This window comes from Haliotis asinina, chromosome 16, assembly GCF_037392515.1.
Source record: "Haliotis asinina isolate JCU_RB_2024 chromosome 16, JCU_Hal_asi_v2, whole genome shotgun sequence".
Lineage (NCBI taxonomy): Eukaryota > Metazoa > Mollusca > Gastropoda > Lepetellida > Haliotidae > Haliotis > Haliotis asinina.
In genome coordinates, this window is record NC_090295.1 from 31033114 (window position 1) to 31053931 (window position 20818).

The window sequence follows — 20818 nt, forward strand, 5'->3', positions numbered from 1 at the left end:
CTCGTTGAATACATGTGTGTCTGATGGACAACTTGTTTAGGATAGAATTTCGTCTTCAGATTCAATATGGCGATCTGAGATATAACATCAAAAATGACGTAAACGTTCGTTAGATTGGTTAAACGAGGGTTCTTGTCGTCGCTGCCACCACGTCACTATGATATAACACGTCAACTTTAGTGTCGTGTAATCCTCACGTTCACCACATATCTTCTCAAACAACTTTAATTAGTAACAGTACACAAAGCACGCCGCTCGAGAGAGAGGCCGTCACCGGAGAAAGAGTGAGCTAAGGAACGTAACTCTAACGTCTCGACACATGGATAAAGGGATGCAACGCTGTACATCTTAACTGATATAGCACCATATAGTGCTAATGCACTGGCGCTAGGCGTCAGGTGATGGTGTCACCATGCACAGAATTTCCACTCTGTTTGTGCTAAATATGTTGCATGTGAGTGCGAAGAGATCATTGTGAAAGCCTGTACACATTAAATCAGGTGTTTTGACACCTACCTCGCTTCCCTGGTAGAGGATGCTATTTAGACTTGTTTCCATCGAGCATATTTTTATTTCTTTCATCAGGTGTATGAAGAAACTATGAAACGGAAAACTATATACGAACAACCGTGATGAGAAAACAAGGGAAGCTGATAGTTAATTAACTTGTAGGGTGGATGGGTATATGGAAGCCAGGGATTGTCCATCCAGGCATGAGTGATGAGATAACAATGGTGGCATTTAACAAGGGTAATGACAATCGAGAAATGTAAGCCAGGAATTAATCCAGGCCTTGGTAAACTTTTCACAGGCTTTCAAAACACTCATTTATTTGAACAAAAACACTCTCGGTTTCTGGAGTTATTGTTAGATTATTGGCTAGACAAGTTAAAAGATCCATTCAAAAAATGCCATCGAATTTTAAAGCATGTGCATTTTATTCTATGCGACTAAAACAAATGGTGATTTAGCTTCCTGTTGGATCAGGCAAAACGACATGTGCAGACAGGGAAGAATTAAGGTAAATATCGCTTTCTTGCTCTATCGCTCTATTGCTTTATCACTCCATCACTTTATCGCTCTATCGCTTTCTCGATTGGTTGTATCACTTTCCTGCTTTATCGCTTTCTTTGCAAATTATGGTACCTTTCGGTATGCACTGACCGAAACAAATCATAAAAAATGTCAATTCAATCTATAAATTTGAAAAAAAACGCGATGAAAAAAAGCTGGCGAAATCGGAGTGCAAACGTTTCACTAAATTTCCCCAGCGCTGGGGGAAAAACTGGTTTCAACAGCTGTGCTGCACTGCGTCCATAACGCATGTACAGTGAATAGGTTCGCGGAGCTTGAAACAGTATGCATGCCCAGAGTCTGAGGTCGTGAGCAGTAGTCTAATCTTGGTTGTGTACACAAACAAGTAAATAATCTACTCGTTACGTTAAAATAAATTGTTGATTGTGGTAAGCAGGCTCTGTCAAAAAGAAAGCTCGGTGTCTGGTTTATTCACACCTATATGTCTGTCTGTCTGTCTGCAGTACACAGCTTCAATCATTGACCACGTGCAGTTTGAACTTAACACCTATCAGACTATACGGCATAAAGAAACTAAATTGATTTATGACTCGTGCACCCGAGTCCCGTCTCTGCCGCATTATGTAATTAGGCACGTGTGATACACATGACATGTTTTTATGTCTGTGGGTTGCAAACAAACTACATTCATTTTTTCCGGATGATTGGATCTGACGGAAACTGGTGCAAACTCTTGTCAGTTTCAAGTCCTGATTTGTACTTGGACGCAGTAGTTTACCATCTCTACTGAGATGATTTTAGATTGGATCGAGGGCAAATTCAGAGAACATGTATTTTCAAAACCTAACATCTGTATATACATTCTTCATGGATAACGACTTCTTTTAGTGTATATGATTTTGTTTGACAACAGTATATGAATCCATACTGAAATGACGCATCAAGTACACAAAAAGAAGTTGTTATCCATAAAGAATCTTACTTTCTTGTGAATCGCCATATTTCTAAAATGCTCATCAAACAGATCATCTTTCTGTACACATGATGAATCCTCAGCAAATGAAACAGCCAATCGGAAGCCGTCGTTACACTTGAGTGCACATCCACCCGCTATGACTGGGTTCGGTCTCCCGAGGGTTTCGTTTTGGGGGAAGTAAGCCCAAGTACAAAATATTGCACTTTTGAATCGCGACTGTACGCTTATAATTTTGTTTTTTTGTTTTTTTTAAAGCAGAAACGTATATTATATGTCATGAATAACTGATAAATGTGTTTTACTTATGTTTGATTTTTTGGTTGCATGTGACCTTTAATACTTGACTTACAAAGTGGTTAGAATTGCATGACGTTGTGGTTGAGGAATAGAATGGCTTCCGATCCAAATGTTGTACCCTGGAACATATTTATAGGCTATATTCAATCAATAACAGAAAGGCAACTATGAAATCCATTTTTGTGTGCTTCATCAATGCAATGAAAGCATTCGATAAGGTAGATAGAAATTGTCTATGGTATAAGCTGTTAAAATTTGGAATCAACAGAATTTTTTTATGCTGTTCAATCGATGTACAATAATTCTAACGCTCGTGTATAAATAAACAACTATTTCACAGATATATTTCATGTAAATTCCGGTGTTAGACAGGGCTGCAAGTAGTATAGGGAATGGTGGTTCTGGGCCGCACCCCATACAAGCTATATAATCACCCATAACGCGAACGTAGAACCATTTTTTCGGCGGAAGACACGTGGGTCGTCATGGGACAACCAAAAAATAATTACAATTTAAATGTAGGGGTATCCCCCAATATATCAATCTAAGACATTGACTTCAGCAAAACCGTTTCATGTGTATCTTCTATTATGCTATTGTGGTTTTCGTAATAAATGCCTGTTCAGCTTGTTGTATCCCTTGTTTTATACATTTTTTTCCCATTCTTGCTTATAGAAGATTTTTTTATGAACCTTTGATCGAATCTCCTCTTTCATTTTGTTGTATTTTTCTAGTTCAGCTAGGATCAAATGAAACTCCTCTTCTGAGATTTTGTTGTCACTGAGTGCGGTGGAAACATGATCTTCTATCGTGTTTAACTTTGATCCAACAAGAATTCTAATTTCATTATGTTTCTTTGCTTTACAATTCAATTTGCGGGATACAAAGCTAAACACCGACCCAAATGTTCCTGTCACTACAGCCGCTAATTCAAGTTCAACCATCATTGGGTGCTGCTACGACTGTTGTCAACAGCCCAACTCCTACTGCTCCTAATCCCATGCTAGTTGCCATTAGGGTGGTATCAGCACCATCTATGTAGTTTAAAGTTCTATTGTATTTTTTATGTAGTGATGCCCGGATATCATGCTTTTGTTCTAGCTGATGTTTTATTTCACACATCTGTTTCAGTCAAAATCCGTCTACACTTCCCGTTATATTTCCTTCTTCTGGATACAGCCCCCTTCTATTTGTCTGTAATATAGAATATAAATTAGTTTTTAATTATCTGTCATCTAATTTTTCATTGCTATATTTTGAGCCTATAAGGTTTACATTATAAATGAGTGAGATATTAATAGGTGTGTTTTCATCCATAATAGGAATCCCATTGAGGCTTATTGATGGTTTATAGCCTTGTCTTATTATGATTCGACAATGATTATTCTCATGCCTTTTAATGCAAAATATTCTAAGACCATCTAAAAGTATTCTATAATTAGTGTTGTGTGTGGTTTTATACCATACACACCCGAAAAAAAATCACATTGGTAATCATATATACTGTGAATGACTGAAATGGCATTCGAGTCGACTGGCACTAGCATGTGGCCAGTGTGACCTGGTATTCATAACACTTGTATACAACTTGACGTGTTTGGGTAGAAAAATCTTAGTTAGATATGTAGTGTCATCCACTATCACTGTGACACCTTAGCAGACTGGTGTGTGAATCAACCCCCACCCGCACGTAAATTGAGCAAATGCAGCCCTGGTGTTCTCTAACCCACCAGAGTTTGATTCCTTTCATGATCTAAATATCGCTCTATGATGTTTCAACTAGGTAGACTTGGATGACCAGCGTGGAATTCTCTGAGAGGCTTTCCAGGATGGCGGTCACACCGTTGAATTCAGTAACCAGCTGTAATACATCGTTCTATCCAGGTTTACACGACAGCATGTGGACTGCTCTACTCAAGACTAGTGTGATTGTTACACCACGCACGTCTCTGTGATGGGACGTAAGCCACGGGCAGGATTCCATTGTTTACAACTTTGTTTAGGTAGTGGTCTTTGTTTTTCATGAAAACGTATGGGGAAATTAGTGTTATGTAGAGAAGCCATTTGATTTTAGATGGTAACATCATCCACCTGTTGTCGTCAGTGAGTACTAGATAGTACTGTTTGTTTTGATCAACGTTTGTTGTTCTGCCAAAGTCTTCTGAATTGAGCAATTTACCACCGATCAATGGGTATATTCTTCATTCATCGAACTACATCGTATCGTGTGTTGCTGGCAGATCTTGATGTATCTAGATTAAAAGTATTACCAGATTCACCAGCGACAGGGACTTAAACTCGTCTGTAAATGTTGTTTATAAGCTTAAAAGCGTATATTTACCTATTTATATATTCTATTCCCGTGTCATCAAACCCTCTAGTATCTGATAAATAGATCTGATAAACTTGTATTAATGCATCTTTTTATTTGCATACCAAGTACTTGATTACCAGCCATTACTGTATATGCAGTGTTACGCTTAGGTAAATTAAATATTTATAAGATTATGTTTTTATCTAAAATTGATGTTTTTAATTCAGAAATATTACTATTGGCCAATTTTTTATGCTGACGTGATGAAAATGACTCCGTGCGGTCCTCATTGTATTTTTCTGTTTTAAACGGACAGAACGTAGACCTCAACAACGTAGAAGCTTGTGCTAAGTTGATCGAGATGAACACATAACTCATGGTATGGAATTAGCTCTGGTGCTTTCATACCACTGACGACAGATTTAGGGGTTATACTAGGCAGCCCTAGTATCTTCTCAGTGTGTTTTTTTATATTATTGTTGTCTAACACCACTGTTCCGTTTGAGTCATTTATTTTAAGGTCAGCTCCTAAGGGTTTGAAAACATCATCGTTGAGAGAACACACGCTGTAGCATCCATCAGTTATTACGTTTCTGTCCCCACTGATGAAAAAGTTATTATTATTTTTTATGGTTATCCATCGCGGGTAGTAGGTGATATTGCATGGTACTAATTCAAGTTGGCCAGACGTGTTATCAGTGGTGTGTATAAGCTGAACGCCCTCACCGTTCATTATAGCGGGAAGTGTAAGGTACATATTATAATATAAATTATATATAATAATAATATGTACAAACCCAAAGTACAGAACCCCAAAAATGACAACATAAATGCCTCTGACTTCACACACATCTTGGTTGAAGCAGATGGTTAATACTTCAAAACCCAGTTTATAGATGTGTTTGGAAGGCATAAGCTATTGGTCATGAATGTGAAATCTGTCCACGCATGGTTTAATAACCCAATGTAGTATTGGCAGACCCAACTCAATTTCATGAAATGGTGCGCTACATCCGAGTGCGGCCTGACGTCAGACACTAGGCATGATGACTTGAGTAAACCTTTTTCACGTTTCACGGAATTACCAGATCAGGCGTATCCTCAAAGGGATCAGCGCCCCACTTCCACAAGACAAGGCGTGGAATGTAATGAACAACATGTACAAAAATGTTTAGTACAGAAAATGTTTTCCTAAACCTACTAAATATGGATCCCAACCAGTGACAGATGTCAGCGATGATTTACTGAAGTGAGGTATACTTAGGCTCTGTCAAGTAATGAATGGAGAGATGATCATTTGAAATTCAAAGGTGATATTGCTTTCACTATCCTAAAAGTGGAGCAGCTTCCCGGTTCAGAAGATGATTGGAAAAAATTTATGCTGGATACTTCAAAAGGATTCACTCGTGCCAGTATTATCCGTTTAAATGATTCGATTACAACATACATGTGGGCTATTCTAGGGGTCAATCGCAGATGCACTCCAGATTCATAGGTAATGAAACCAAAGCTTAAACCAGGGGGTGTGGGTCCCACAGTATCCCAGGTGTCCAATCAGCAGCACATCACCACCACTTAGGGGTGTTGGGGAACCTCCGATGGAGCCTTCCATCAGCGATTTGACCAGAGTCGATATGATGAAGCCCAATGCTGTCAGAACGCTGGCAATGGTGATGCCTTGTGCTCGGAACAATATTCAGATCCTGTCGGCCAACGTGGTTTCCTTGTTCAGTATTCTATCGATTGTTTCCCATATACAGCTGATCTCGGATCACAGCTGTTCACGATTCAAGGAAGCTTATTCCAATCATGTACATCTCTCGTCCTCTAAATTGCATAGTCATTCTGTGATATGGCACTTTATATCCTCATCTTCCGTTTCACTGAGTTTGTGTTTTTGACGAGCTATATGCTCGTCGAGTTCGTTCAGTTTTCCCATGTTGTTCACAAGTTCTCCGCATACGTGTTTCAAGGCTTCGTCTAGGTCGTACAGTTCTCTCATTGGAAGTTCAAATTCTGGTAATGGTTTATCCCACTAACTACTCAACAGTTTTTCAATACTGTCAGGCGCTTCTGTAGCATGCTGTGTAATGTCACCAGTACTACTCAGTTCGGATAATGTGGTTTGCAGATCTTGAACGACCTTAAGGGCCATTTTAGGTTTTGCACCACCATAATCCTGCATGTTTAGTTTTTCACTGATAAATTCAGTGCCATGGCAACTGGCTACAGTTGACAAGGCGAGTGGTTTTCTAGTTTTTCCTGTTAATAATGTCAACCTCTGGGTTATCCTTAAGACATAGAATGCCTTTATCATCTATGGTAAACTTTGAATTGTCTCGGCCCTGAGGCTCAGCGTAGTTTCTATCACTTTTTAATCCATTGTAATACTCATCTATTGTTGTTTTCAAAAGTTGGTTGCTCAATGATGCACTAGTGCACAAAGTGTCTTCATTGTAATCAACATCAGGAGGAGCGGTAGGTCCAAAATCATTCATTTGGATATTGTCCATAATTTGAAATTATATCTATATTAAATATAAAAATATAATAATGTCATATGGTAGAAAACTAAATCCTCGAAGATTAAGAGAACCACTAGGCGTCAAAGCTGTGCGTCAGTTGGTTACTATTATGAACAACCCCAGCAAGATCGACCATGTGGGTCATGCTATAGTCATAGCATATAGTCATATAGTGCTTAGCACAGATGACAGTGATGTATATTACTGTTATACAGATCTGTGGAAAAGTGAGGGAGAAAGTGCAAATGGTGTGTACCAGGGAATTGACAGCAGAAAACTGAATAGGTTACGTATCGGGTATGCCTTCACACCAGAAGAGACAGCCAAACTGGCCGACAGGCTGGAATACGAACTCACATTCAATGATTACAACAAAGTCGTGCGTATGCTGAATGGTGATGAGGGTAGTTACGGGATCGACAACATATTGTTGGAGTTCGACATGGTGACTAGTCCAGATCTTGCCAGACCTTGATCAGTACTCTGGAAAAATGACCATCTTGTACGATAGAACACTACGACACAGAATAATGGTATTTGACAAGAGTGACACGGTATGGAATATCAACATATAAAGTATACGAGTTCATGAGAGACAGCAAAAAATTTTACAACCCAGAAATCACCAAAGTAGAAGTGACCATAGAGGGCATACGTAATCAGTTATTTAGCCATGGAATGAGAGCATACCAGCAGTGGAATGAAGCTACCAGCGATCAAACGAAACTCAGTAGTCAACAAAGTGGCCAGGGACCTGGATCTATACTCCGTGAATATTGGGGATTACCTAACAACAAAGTACGCGTTATGGTTGGATATGAGATTGACAGATGATAACACTCTACACGGTAGTGTCCGTCCTATTGGCAATGGAAGCGAGGGGATAAGTATTCAAATAATGAAGAAGGTTCAATTATCTTTAAAATTAAATTTATATTTATATGTTATTATGGACGCGCAGACAGGATGTGGGAAGACTGTTTTTGTGCTGGATTTATTGGAGGGATATCATAAGGAAGTATTTGATAAAATCATTATTTCGTGCACTACTAAAGACTTACAAGGATAGAGCTTGGATGATGACGGACCCAGACGTACACAGAGTCGACCCGGGTACACGTCTACAAGAGTATTTAACATTGTTTCAGAACCAATTTAAAGGAAAACTGACGTTGTCCACACTAGTCATGTGTGGTAAGGGGAAACAATATTTAGGCGACAACATTACTACTATCTAATGAGATAATTTACAGAGAGCAGAAGGTGCGAGAAAGGGATGTTGGGGATGCAAGGATCAACTTCTTGTACAGAAAATAATTTTGGAAGAGGCTAAAATGTATCACCGCAACGGCATGTGCTGGATTGACTACAAAAAAGCATGCGACTCTGTCCCTCATGAATCGATTCTGAAGTCTCATCAGTGTATTGACCTCGCTGAGGGACTACTTGATTTACTCAAGTCTTTAATGAGTTGCTGGTTGACTCAACTTGAGATGTACTTGCAAGGGCAAAATCCTTTGAGTTTTCTGCTCAATAGGGAGGAGGTTTACCATCCCGGACCTCCCCAGCTCAGATCCCCAACATCTCTTACTCATCTCCTCTACATGGACGACATCAAGCTCCTCCCATTTTGAAGGAACAGGTTCTCTTTGTCGAGTCCTTTTATAGTGATATTGGCATGACATTTGTACTTGACAAATGTAATACTCTTCAATGGAAACGTGGTAAGGTAAGCAATGATGGATCGGTCAGGTTACAAGGGGGAGGGGTTATTGAGCATCTGGAAGATCAGGCATACACCTATCTTGGAATGCAAGGTTGCGACAAGGTCCTGAATTTGTGGTGATGAAAGCCACGTCAAGGGTTGTTGTTATTTTCACCATACAGGCTATACTAACTATATGTGATCGGTTTGTGGAATAGGGGTGAAAGGTCATTACCGATCATGTAAAGCCCATGGCGTGGATAAAAACATGATTTCAGCTTATTTACGAGAAGAAACAAGACTACATCAGTGAAGTTAAACGCTTGTTTAAGATCAAGGTATGATTTGAAATTCCTCACATACGAGCCCTCCATGCTGCCCATTTTCCAAGAAGTACAGGTTAGGTTCCCCATCTTTGATATCCACACAATCGATTTTGTACGTTTTCATAGACCAGATATGATCTGTAGCACGTTAACAATTGCGTGATCTGGATTTTTTTCCTTTTTTACAATGGGGTGCAGCTGTCTCTGATTTCATACGGATTGCTTTGACTGGTCTCTTATCGAGTAGCCTTGTTACTTCGTGGTTTATAAAGTCAACCACTACTAGCCATACTACCCATTCAGTGTTTCTGTGGGGGCTTGGGGGCAGTTCTAAACCATGTGAATATTGGTGTGCAAACAACCATTAGGCTATGGAGCGATTGAATCACTCAACTATAGCTTGACTTCGATGTTCTCCGCTTTACATCGACATTGTGTTTGGCTAATAGTTGTGACACGGCACCCATGAGTTCCCGGCCTGGATCGACCTTCAGCTCCGAGGGCCACGTCAGCAGACTGCGTTTGTATATGCGTTCGAATCCGCGGGCTACATCTACAACTGTCAGGGCGTACTTGTAGGTTTTACGTCTGACCGTGTCATGTGAAAGAAACAACAGGTTAGGATGGTGAAGTTGGATTAGGTATGTGAATTTTCTCCTTGATATATATTTTGGCTTGCTCTTCTGAAACATGTGCGGCTTTAGCTAATATTTAATAGCGTCTGCCCCTTTCCAGTATCCCCATGGGCTGTAGAAATGTTCTCCATTATGCATATGAAATTTAAATATTTTTATGCCCGTAAGCGTAGGTATTGACACCATCAGAGGTTATCCATCATTTTGTATCCATTGGTGATAGAGACGTCTTAATTAAAGTCAACCCTTATATCTTATGCCCATCAATACGAAGTGTGTTCATCATTCATTTTCTTCTTGAGTAGGGCCTGATTGTAGAGGGTATACTTGATATGTCGTTTCACCATGTTCTTTTTCACACCTTTAGCCTTTCTTATTTCAGCATTGTCTGCTTTCTGGATACCTCCAAGCAAGCTATGATGATACTCAGACATCCATTCTTGGTTAACCCTCAACCATTCAGGTGCCAGGGGGTAACTGTTTCGAGACTGATGCAATTCCGATGGGTACTCTAGGTCCACTTTGAGTATATAACCAGTCAGGGTATCCCACACACATCCAGTGTTTATCACAGATTGAAATTTACTCTCAGGCACCCATTTGAATCCACCATGATATTGACTCATAGCCCAGCCATACATGTTGTTGGCATCGAGGTAGAGTAGGTGGTTTGTAGGTTTCTTAGGGTTATAGCCTTCCACATACTCGTTGTTAGCTTTAGCATAACGTTTTGATACCATAGAAATACCCCAGTGTAACCCTTTCTTAATAAATAGATGCATATCATAATCTGTGAGTAATTCTAATTCCATGCCTGTTTTCCTCAGTAGGGCATCCCACGATAGCCCAGGACTTGAATAATAACATGCCAGATCCAACCTGTATTGCTTTGAACATGTTTTTTTTCTGAATATCTTGAAAACATCAGTCAGCAACAACACATCTGTTTTCAAATATAAATCATGATAATCACCTAGATTCTTACAGCCTAGTTTTTCACATACATTTTCGTGTGTTCGTAATCGTCTCGCAAGACAGACACGTCAGTCAGCTTACTATAGAATCGGTCAATGGGAGGTAACTGTGTCTCATTAAACTTGGACCAGTCATCCACATCTTTGTACGGGTAAATACCCTTACGTAGCCGCAAAGCTGTAGTTTCCTCTTCTGTGTAACGATTAGTTATAGCTAGGTCATCTGGGTTTTTAGCTTTTACCAAACTGTCTAGAGACGAGAACAGAAACTATCACACTATGAACACTATCCATGAATCTCAACCCATTTAGTGAAAAGGATATATATCTTTCCATATTGTTTGGGATACAGGATATGTGGCCTTCTACCTAGCCTGCATAATCAAGTGTGAGTCATAGATTGTGAAACACCACTGGGATATGAATAAGTTTAGGATTTATTCTTAACTTCAAATTACACTCATTGTGAGCCGCACCTGTGTATTTACCAGTAGTGTGACAGGGGTCGCTAACAGAATCACCATTCAGAGGTTTACAGCATACATCACAATGTGTGCTTTTGTAATGGGTTATCCGATCTGCTTGGGTCATACGCGTTGGTGTTTTGTTGCTTTTCTTGATCTCTTCCTCCTCATGTCATCACCACAATCATCACCAGGACTTTTAAGGTTAACCAAAGGATGCCTGTTCTTAAAATACTAAGGAAGGGATAAGTATGATCCACCTCTCAATATGTTATAGTGTGCTATATCCACTATATCCAGGATTTATATATCATATTAATCATATCAGCAACCCAACCAGACCCCCTATTAGTGTAACGTTCTAGTATTTCTTGAATTTTTTATTAATGATCTGTCAATAGAAGAGTTGATTGTATCTGGTTGTGTTGTAACTTCCTGATTACCTCTAAAGTAAACATTGGTGTATTCAGTTGACCCACTCACCTGTTGTTTCTCTGTGTCAATTTTAACGTGAGTTGAAATTTAATACCTCTTAAATCTTTCAGTTCTTCGTTCACTTTATAAAATACCAGTTGTGTTATATCTCCAAAGTCTACAGTCAAACTTCCATCTTCCAACCTCTCAAATATTTTCCTATAGCACGCTCAGTGGTCATAAATATTGTTTCTTTTGTTCCTTTAGTAATTCCACGTTCATGAGGTTCCTTTATTAGCTGTTTCACAGTATGATTTTTTTCCATATTTTACCCCTAATAAATTTTGTAACTCAGGTTTCCTCATACGAGAATACCCTTGCATTCCACGTTCATGTGCTTGCTTTTTCAACTCATGCACTGTAATCATGGCGATTATAAAGCTTATATGGCATTGTGGTCCAGAACCACCATTTCCTATATTACTCTGTGTAATGTCACCGACCCTGTTTTCTATTTACATTAATGACCTGGCCGAAGAAATCAACAACCTTAATTGTGGAGTTAACATATGGCCATGTTGGGTGGGTGTGGTAGATACGAGGGTTGGCTGAAAAGTTCTAAGCCTCATTGTGAAAAAAAGTTACAAAGTCCACGTTTGTAATTTATTTTTCTACATAGTCCCCTTCCAAGTTCACACACTTTTGCCAGCGATGCTGCAAGGCCCGAATCCCGGTCAGGAAGAAATCTTCTTCAGCTACCCTAAAAAAATCAGTCACAGCGGAAACGTCGTCATTACTTGCAAAATGGCGACCGGCGAGTTCCTTTTTAATTTTGGGGAAGGAGCCAAATCAGGTGAATAAGGAGGATGGTCAATGAGTTCAAAGCCACAATCGCGAATTGTTGACATGGCCACCACCAATTTGTGAACAGGCGCATTGTCTTGGTGGAAGAGGACACCTTTAGCGATCATCCCTCGTCGTTTGGCTTTGATTGCTTCTCGCAACTGGTTCAGTAGATCAGCATAGTATCTGCCGTTGATAGTTTGACCTTTTTCAAGATAATCAATGAGCAGAATACCCCCTGGAATCCCAAAAGACTGATGCCATCACCTTTCCAGCTGAAGGAACAGACTTGGCTTTCTTTGGAGCTGGTGAATCAGGATGCTTCCACTGGTTTGACTGTAGTTTTGTTTCTGGTTGCAAGCGATGTATCCAGGTCTCATCCATGGTTACAAATCGTGCCACAAAATCATCGGGATCTGCTTCAAAACGACGCAAATTGTCAAGGGACGTCTGGAACCTGACACGTTTCTGCTCTGCTGTCAAGAGCTTTGGCACCCATCTTGCAGAAACTTTAGTCATTCCTAATTCGTTGGTGATAATATGCTCAACCCTCTCATGAGAGATGCCCACTACACTAGCAATATGTCGAGTAGTCAATCGTCGATCATCCATCAACATATCGCGTGATATTTTCTGGAGTGGTTGCTGTTGAAGGCCTTCCTGAGTGTGGGTCATCATCAAGGCTTTGTCTGCCACGCTTAAATTCTGCAGCCGACTTCTTTACTGTGGAAAATGAAGGAGCATCATCCCCTAGAGTGGAGACCATGTCAGCGTGTATCTGTGTTGGGGACATCCCTTTCTTTTGCAAGTACTTGATGACTGCCCTGTATTCAGTTTTGTCCATTTCTGATGATTTCAGAGGGTAGGCTTACCAAAAGAGCTGTAGTTGAGATAAAACTATTAGTACGTTTGTAGTTCTTGTGTCTATGATTCACTAAATGATTGTCCTCATTGGTGGCAAACACCTGTCTCTACCTGGTGGGGAAAAACCACTCAGGCTGAGACCTTTTCAGCCAACCCTCGTACGCGCACGTTTCTACGCAAAGGCGTGTTGTAAAGTTTTGGTTAAAAGTATTAAGAATGGAATCACACCGCCTTCCTAACCAATGTTATCTATTCCTATAAAAAAAACTTGATGAACATGGTAAGCATACATATGTTTCACATGTCCGTCACTTATTTTTCACAACTGGTCTTTCATATGTTTGCATAGAGCAATGTGCAGGAAAAATACAAATATTTAACAGCATTTTTGCGCACAAGAATCCGTGATACTTATTCCCAGATTTGGCATGAATCTCTTTGTACATCCACAACTTTAAGGAATTACTCGACTTTCAAATCATTATTACAACCTCACACCACTAAGTGACAACACCTTGATTCGTGACATTCCGTAAATTACGTATTGAACTGCATTAGTTTAAAGTTAATTTATTGAAAAAAACCATTGTACTAATGAAAGCATTTCTGTATGCACTGGCACCCGTGGCGAGCCACCTCCTCGTGGTGGGTGCTGGGTAACGCTAAGAGCTCGCCGACACCCCTGTTGTGGACCCGGGGGCATATTTGGTCCACCAACCCATTTGCCGTGGGTTGCGGCCCTGTGTCGGTGGAGGAGGGGATCCTGGTGGTTGAGGGCAATAGGGGCCTGCAACCATGTTCCTATTGCCTAATACACCACTTCGGCCCTGACTTCACCTAGACGGGTGGTTGAATGGGCCCGGTTCAACCAATCGGCTGGTCACGCCAAGCCCTGAGCATTACATTATGTAATGTTAAACAATTGGAAATTGTATCTTTTTAAGTCTTGGCGAATTTTTGGACCTTCTTCATTTCAACTATACACTTTCATGTTTTTGCCTAGAGTCGTATGCCCAGAAGGCGGTGGCTCATGGGCCAATCTGGTGGAATGATTACACTTTTAATTTTTCTGCTGGAGTATATCATCCGGGTATCCTTGGTGCTGCAAACTGGAGATCCATTTGTTTTTAGCATTGTCCTTGTGATACTCCGTGGTGGGTGGGGAGCTCGGATGATGAAACAATTATAAGCTCAGTATGGCTTACTAAACTCCCTCCAAAAAGACCAAGCGACAACTTGACAACGACAGTGAAGAGAATGAATCCACTGTTACAGACAATTGGCCACGTTTCCTTGTTCTTGACACTGTTGACAAGACTTCACTCAAGTTGAATCCTTTCAATATTTCTAAGGGGATATATGGCATTGCGGGTGACGTTAAGAACATCAAACGCTTGCGTTCAGGCTCCCTACTGATTAAATGTAATCGAAAACAGCAGGCCGCCAACCTATTGACACTGCAAACTTTGGCTGGCATTCCTGTTTCAGTCACTACCCATAGAACCTTGAACACTTCTAAAGGCATCATAAGAGACAAGAGACCATTTGTTAGCTGACATGTCGGAGCTGGACATTGCGTCTGAAATGAAAGATGTGACAAGGTGTGACATATGTCCGACGATTTACTACCCGGAAAAACAACGAGTTGATGAACACAAACACATACCTCTTCTCATTCTCATCTCCAACTCTCCCCAAGTCTGTTAAAGTGGGATACTGTAATATCGCAGTTGCAGTCTATATCCCAAATCCGTTGAGGTGTTTTCGATGCCAAAAATATGGTCATGGAGTTAACACCTGTACATAGCCAGTGACATGCGCTCATTGTAGCGAGACATCTCATGTAACGGAAGACTGCAGTAGCACTTTCAAAAAATGCACGAATTGTTCAGGCAATCATTCATCGTTTTCCAAAGAATGTAAAATATGGCAAAAGCAAATGGAAATAAACAAAGTAAAATTCACTCAAAACGTTAGCTTTGCTGATGCTAAAAAGATTGTGGAATCAACAATACCTAATGCAACTTATGCATCAGTGGTCAGAGTACCTTCTGAAACCATGCCTAAAGTTTCAACTTCATCGATTGTGTGTCAAACTGACCTGACTTGGGTTAAAACTGATAACCCGAAACTTTCCACGTCTGAACAATCTACTCAGACTTCAGAAACAAATGTGAACGCCCGTGTGCTTTCAACAGTTCTGTCTGAAGAACAACGATTGTCACAATCTACAGAACAGACTCCTTCTGAAACAAATTCAAAGTCTAAAAGTACTGTCAAACTGAGAACAGATAAAGGGAAAAAGACTGGTAGACCACCCAAGGGTTCAGATAATCGCATAAAATTATTCAATAAATATGGTTCACTCGAGGACATGGATGTGTCAGAAAACATCCACCACAGGGCACAGAGCTTGTCGCACTCCAAGAAAGCGAGGGGTAGATCCCCAATCAATCCACCAAAAAGATAATGTCTTCCAAACATATAGTACAATGGAACTGTAGAGGACTGAAGACTAATTATAACGAGTTACATCTATTAGTCCAAGATCCGGCACCATCATCGTTCTGTCTGCAGGAAACTCATCTGAAACAGACAGATACTTTCCATGTACGTCAGTACGATGCCTATCATTATTTCTCACCTTCGGGTGAAAGGGCCACTGGTGGGTCCTCAATCCTTGTTAAGCAGAATGTTATCCACAGCCATATACCACTTACAACTAATCTCCAAGCAGTTGCAGTGAGACTCACACTTCATGTTGTCCTTACATTATGCTCACTCTATATTCCGCCTTCTTCAACACTTCACCTGACTGATCTGCAAGCTCTCTATGATCAACTTCCGAAACCTTGCATTATAATGGGTGATCTTAATGGTCACAATCCACTCTGGGGTGGTACAAATACTAACACTAAAGGTAAAATACTGGAAGATTTCATCTCAAATAATGACCTGTGCATTTTTAATGATGATTCAAGCACTTATCTACATCCTGCAACAGGCGCCTACTCTTCTCTAGATTTGTCTCTAGCAGACTCTAATCTACTCAATGAATTTCATTGGTCCGTTCACAACGATCTCTGTGGAAGTGATCATTTTCCAACGATATTATCTGCATCTTCTCCGACTGATTCTTCATCTTATACAAGATGGAATTTTTCCAAGGCCGATTGGTCCTCATTTCAAACTCAATGCACATCTCAACTAAGACCCGAATGTTTCAGTGATATTGCTGATCCTATTCGGGTATTTTCTGACGTTTTAAATGTAATTGCTGATGAGTGCATACCAAGATCCTCTACAACTCCACATGTACGAAAGCCATGGTTTATGACAGACTGTAAAAGTGCTAGAAAAGAAAGGAAAAAGGCAGAGAAATATTTCCGCCATCACCCAACTGTCCATAACTTAAACAGATTTAAAATACTGAATGCAAAGGCCTTTAAACAAAGTAAGCGACAATCTTGGAGGAACTATATCTCCAAAATTAATTCACGCACGCCAATGTCCAAACTATGGAACATGGCTCAAAGAATTAAAGGCAAAGGTTCAAAATCTGCCGTTCACCATCTCAAAGATGGTGATAATCTAATTACTGACAAATGTCAAATTGCAAATAAAATTGGCGAAAAACTTGCCAAAAATTCTTCATCAGCAAATTACGTCCCTGGGTTTAAGAGATACCAGAAACAACAGGAGAAGATAAAACTTAAATTTGAATCAGATAACGGTGAAGACTATAATGAAGTGTTTTCATTACATGAGCTATATACTGCTCTTGAGCAAGCTCATGACACAGCAGCGGGTGATGACAATATTCATTATCAGCTGCTGAAACACTTGCCTGAACCATGTCTGGTTACACTTTTGGATATATTTGACAAAATATGGACATCTGGAAAAGTTCCTCCTTCATGGCGTAATGCCATTGTGGTCCCAATACCCAAACCTGGTAAGGATCCTACTGATCCTTCCAATTACAGACCGATATCTTTAACCAGCTGTGTCTGTAAAACCATGGAGCGAATGGTAAATAACAGATTGATTTGGTATCTGGAAACCAATCACCTCATTACAAATATTCAATGTGGTTTTCGGAAGAATAGAAGTACTATTGATCATCTGGTACGTTTAGAATCCTTCGTTAAAAATGCTATAGTCAATAAACAACATGCTGTGTCGATTTTCTTTGATCTCGAGAAAGCTTATGACACGACATGAAAGCATGGTATTTTGAAGGATTTACATGACTTTGGGTTGAGAGGCCGTTTGCCTCTTTTTATATCACAGTTTTTAAAAGATAGACAATTTCAAGTCCGAGTGGGTTCTACCTTGTCTGACCATTATAATCAGGATCAGGGTGTTCCACGAGGCAGTATTTTGTCTGTCACTTTATTTAGTATTAAGATCAACAGTTTATCCAAGGTTTTAAACGATTCGATTGACGGATCACTTTTTGTGGATGATTTTAATATTTCTTGTCGTGGTAAAAATATGCATACCATTGAACGGCAACTACAGTTGTGTTTAAATAAAATAAATAAATGGTGCCTTGAAAACGGCTTTAAATTTTCTAAATCAAAAACTAATTGTATACATTTTTGTAGAAAATATAAGCCGCATAAGGACCCAGAATTATCTTTAAATGGCACCCCTATCAAAGTTGTAAAGGAGGCCAAGTTCCTGGGTTTAATTTTCGACTCTCATTTAACATTCTTACCGCATATTAAATCCCTTAAAGCTAAATGCCTGAAGGCACTAGATTTGTTAAAAGTTGTTTCAAATTCAAAGTGGGGAGGGGATCAAGCTACCCTCCTTCACTTATACAGATCATTAGTACGGTCTAAACTTGATTATGGCTCCATCGTATATGGTGGAGCCTGTAAAAGCAACCTGAAACTTCTTGATTCTATCCACAACCAAGGTCTAAGACTTTGTGTTGGGTCCTTCAGAACCTCACCTGTTGACAGTCTCTACGTTGAGGCTGACGAACCTTCTCTTACACAACGCCGTATTAAATTATCCTTACAATATATTACTAAATTACACTCTAATGAATCTAACCCTGCATATAACTGTGTGTTCAATCCACTGTATGAGGATTTGTACGACAAGAAGTCTTCTCTTGTTCCACCTCTTGGGCTCAGAACCCTTTCTTTCTTCAGCCGGCATTGAGCTGGAAAATATAGCTCCCTCCCGTCTTCTTTCTTCTCCTCCTTGGCAGATGGTTAGGCCACAAGTTGACCTAACATTAACTACATTAAGAAAATCAGAAACGAATGAATTACAGTATAAACAAGAATATAATCAATTTAAGCATAAATATAGCAATTATAAACCCTTATTTACAGATGGGTCCAAGGAAGGTGGAGCAGTGGCTTGTGCCACTGTCATTGGATCCAGAACAATATCTTTTAGATTACCAAATAATAGCTCTATTTTTACAGCAGAAGCTAACGCCATACTAACGGCTCTCAAATACATACAAAAACACCCTAAACATAAACAGACTGAGTATATAATCTATTCCGACTCTCTTCCGTTCCTTCAGGCGATTAAAAATATTTCTTGTAAACATCCACTTTTAATAGAAATTATTGAACTGTACAATAATCTTGCTACTGGCCAGTGCGACATCGTCCTTTGTTGGTTACCTAGTCACGTTGGCATTTCTGGTAACACAATGGCCGATCTTGCTGCCAAGGCAGCACTCAACAAATCTGTGACACCACTTCTTATTCCATACTCAGATTATAAAGCTACAATAAGATCTTATATCCGTGATCTGATGCAGAAGAAGTGGGACACCCAAGTAGGTATAAATAAATTACATGAAATAAAACCTTATGTCGGTTATACTTACTTGGGTTGTCAGTCCAGATTTGAGGAGGTCATTATGCGACGATGTCGCATTGGCCATATGAGGTATACTCACGGTTATCTATTAAAAGGTGAAGATTCTCCGTTTTGTATCCCTTGTGATGAAAGAATCGCAGTCAGGCATGTCCTGCTTGACTGTGTTGAATATTCCATCACAAGGGATAAAGATTTTAATTCACAAACTTTGAAGGATCCTTTTAATTATGTTAGCTCTCATTTAATGATTTCATTTTTAAAAGAATTAGATTTGCTGAATGAATTGTAAATAGATAAATATTTTATACTTGGAAGTTTGAATTAGTAAGTTAGAGTGTTAGTGGCTGTATCCTCGAGGGGGGTTAAAGCACTGTAAAATTATTGTCCTCCTGAGAGGGTACGTAAGTCCCAAAACATTTGAAGTCAAATTTGATCTTCCATCTTTTCGTAGCCGTAGTATTTCTGTCATTTTAATTTGTGGCTAATCTTGCATAAAATCACCAGCAGCTGAGAGGATGATGTAAATCCAGCTAGGGACCATGCAGGTAGCAGAAGTACTGTAAGTCCCCATGGCCCCTAGTATGGTGATCTACCTTCAGTTGTTGGAGATCCATATAGCCTGTTTTTATATTGTATTGTCTGAATAGGGATATTAGGGAACTTTTCACTTTTAACTTTAGTTTTATTTCTTATTGTGATATTCTAGTTGTTTTACTGTCCGTCGTCGACAGATTTTTCTCATATACATAGATTCCTTTTATAAGAATGCTCTCGTCACGATATGGCTGCAATACTGCCGATGTGACGTTAAATATTAACTCACGCACTCACTCACTCACTCACTCACTCACTCCTGTATGCACTATGTGTGTGTGTTGTAATCTAGGAGTTCTCGAAGATGAGTACCGTGTATTATTTGTATGTGAAAGGTATGCGCATCTCGGAACAAAATAATTATGAAAGTCTGTCTGTCCTCCGTACAAAAAAATACCCAAACCATACCTTCTGTTGCAATTTTCATGAAACATGTGTTTTCCTTTTCATGAAGATGTACATATGTTCTTGTTACATGTTAAGTCGCCACAATCAATTGTAGTTTGGGTCACATGGCCAAACTACCGAAGAAATAAATTGAATTGAATGGAATCAAATTGGTGCCTCCAATTCGATTGATTCTTCTTCTTCATCTTCACTGTAAGTTTCTCCTGCTCGATGTAAGATCAGTTAGTACTGATACGGTCTAACTTACAGGTAAAACATGACGTGAGGTACATATATTATAGCTCCAGAATTCATGGTCACTGTCAAGTTGTCAAATAAAACCACAGAAGGAGCCACTGGCAAAAGTCAAATACGTCACGTGATATCACCTCTACTCATTAAAGGGTCACTGATGCGGAGCGAATAATGTTTCTCACCAACGATATAATTACGAAACCAAGCAGCAAATTGGTCAGCACCCGCTCCCTCGACGTGACGGACACGGAGACTGGGCTCCTGTCCACATTAGCAGAATTTCTTCACCCTAAAAAGTGAGGAGGCCGAATGCCATCACATGCCGTTATTTAAAAATATCCATTGTATTCC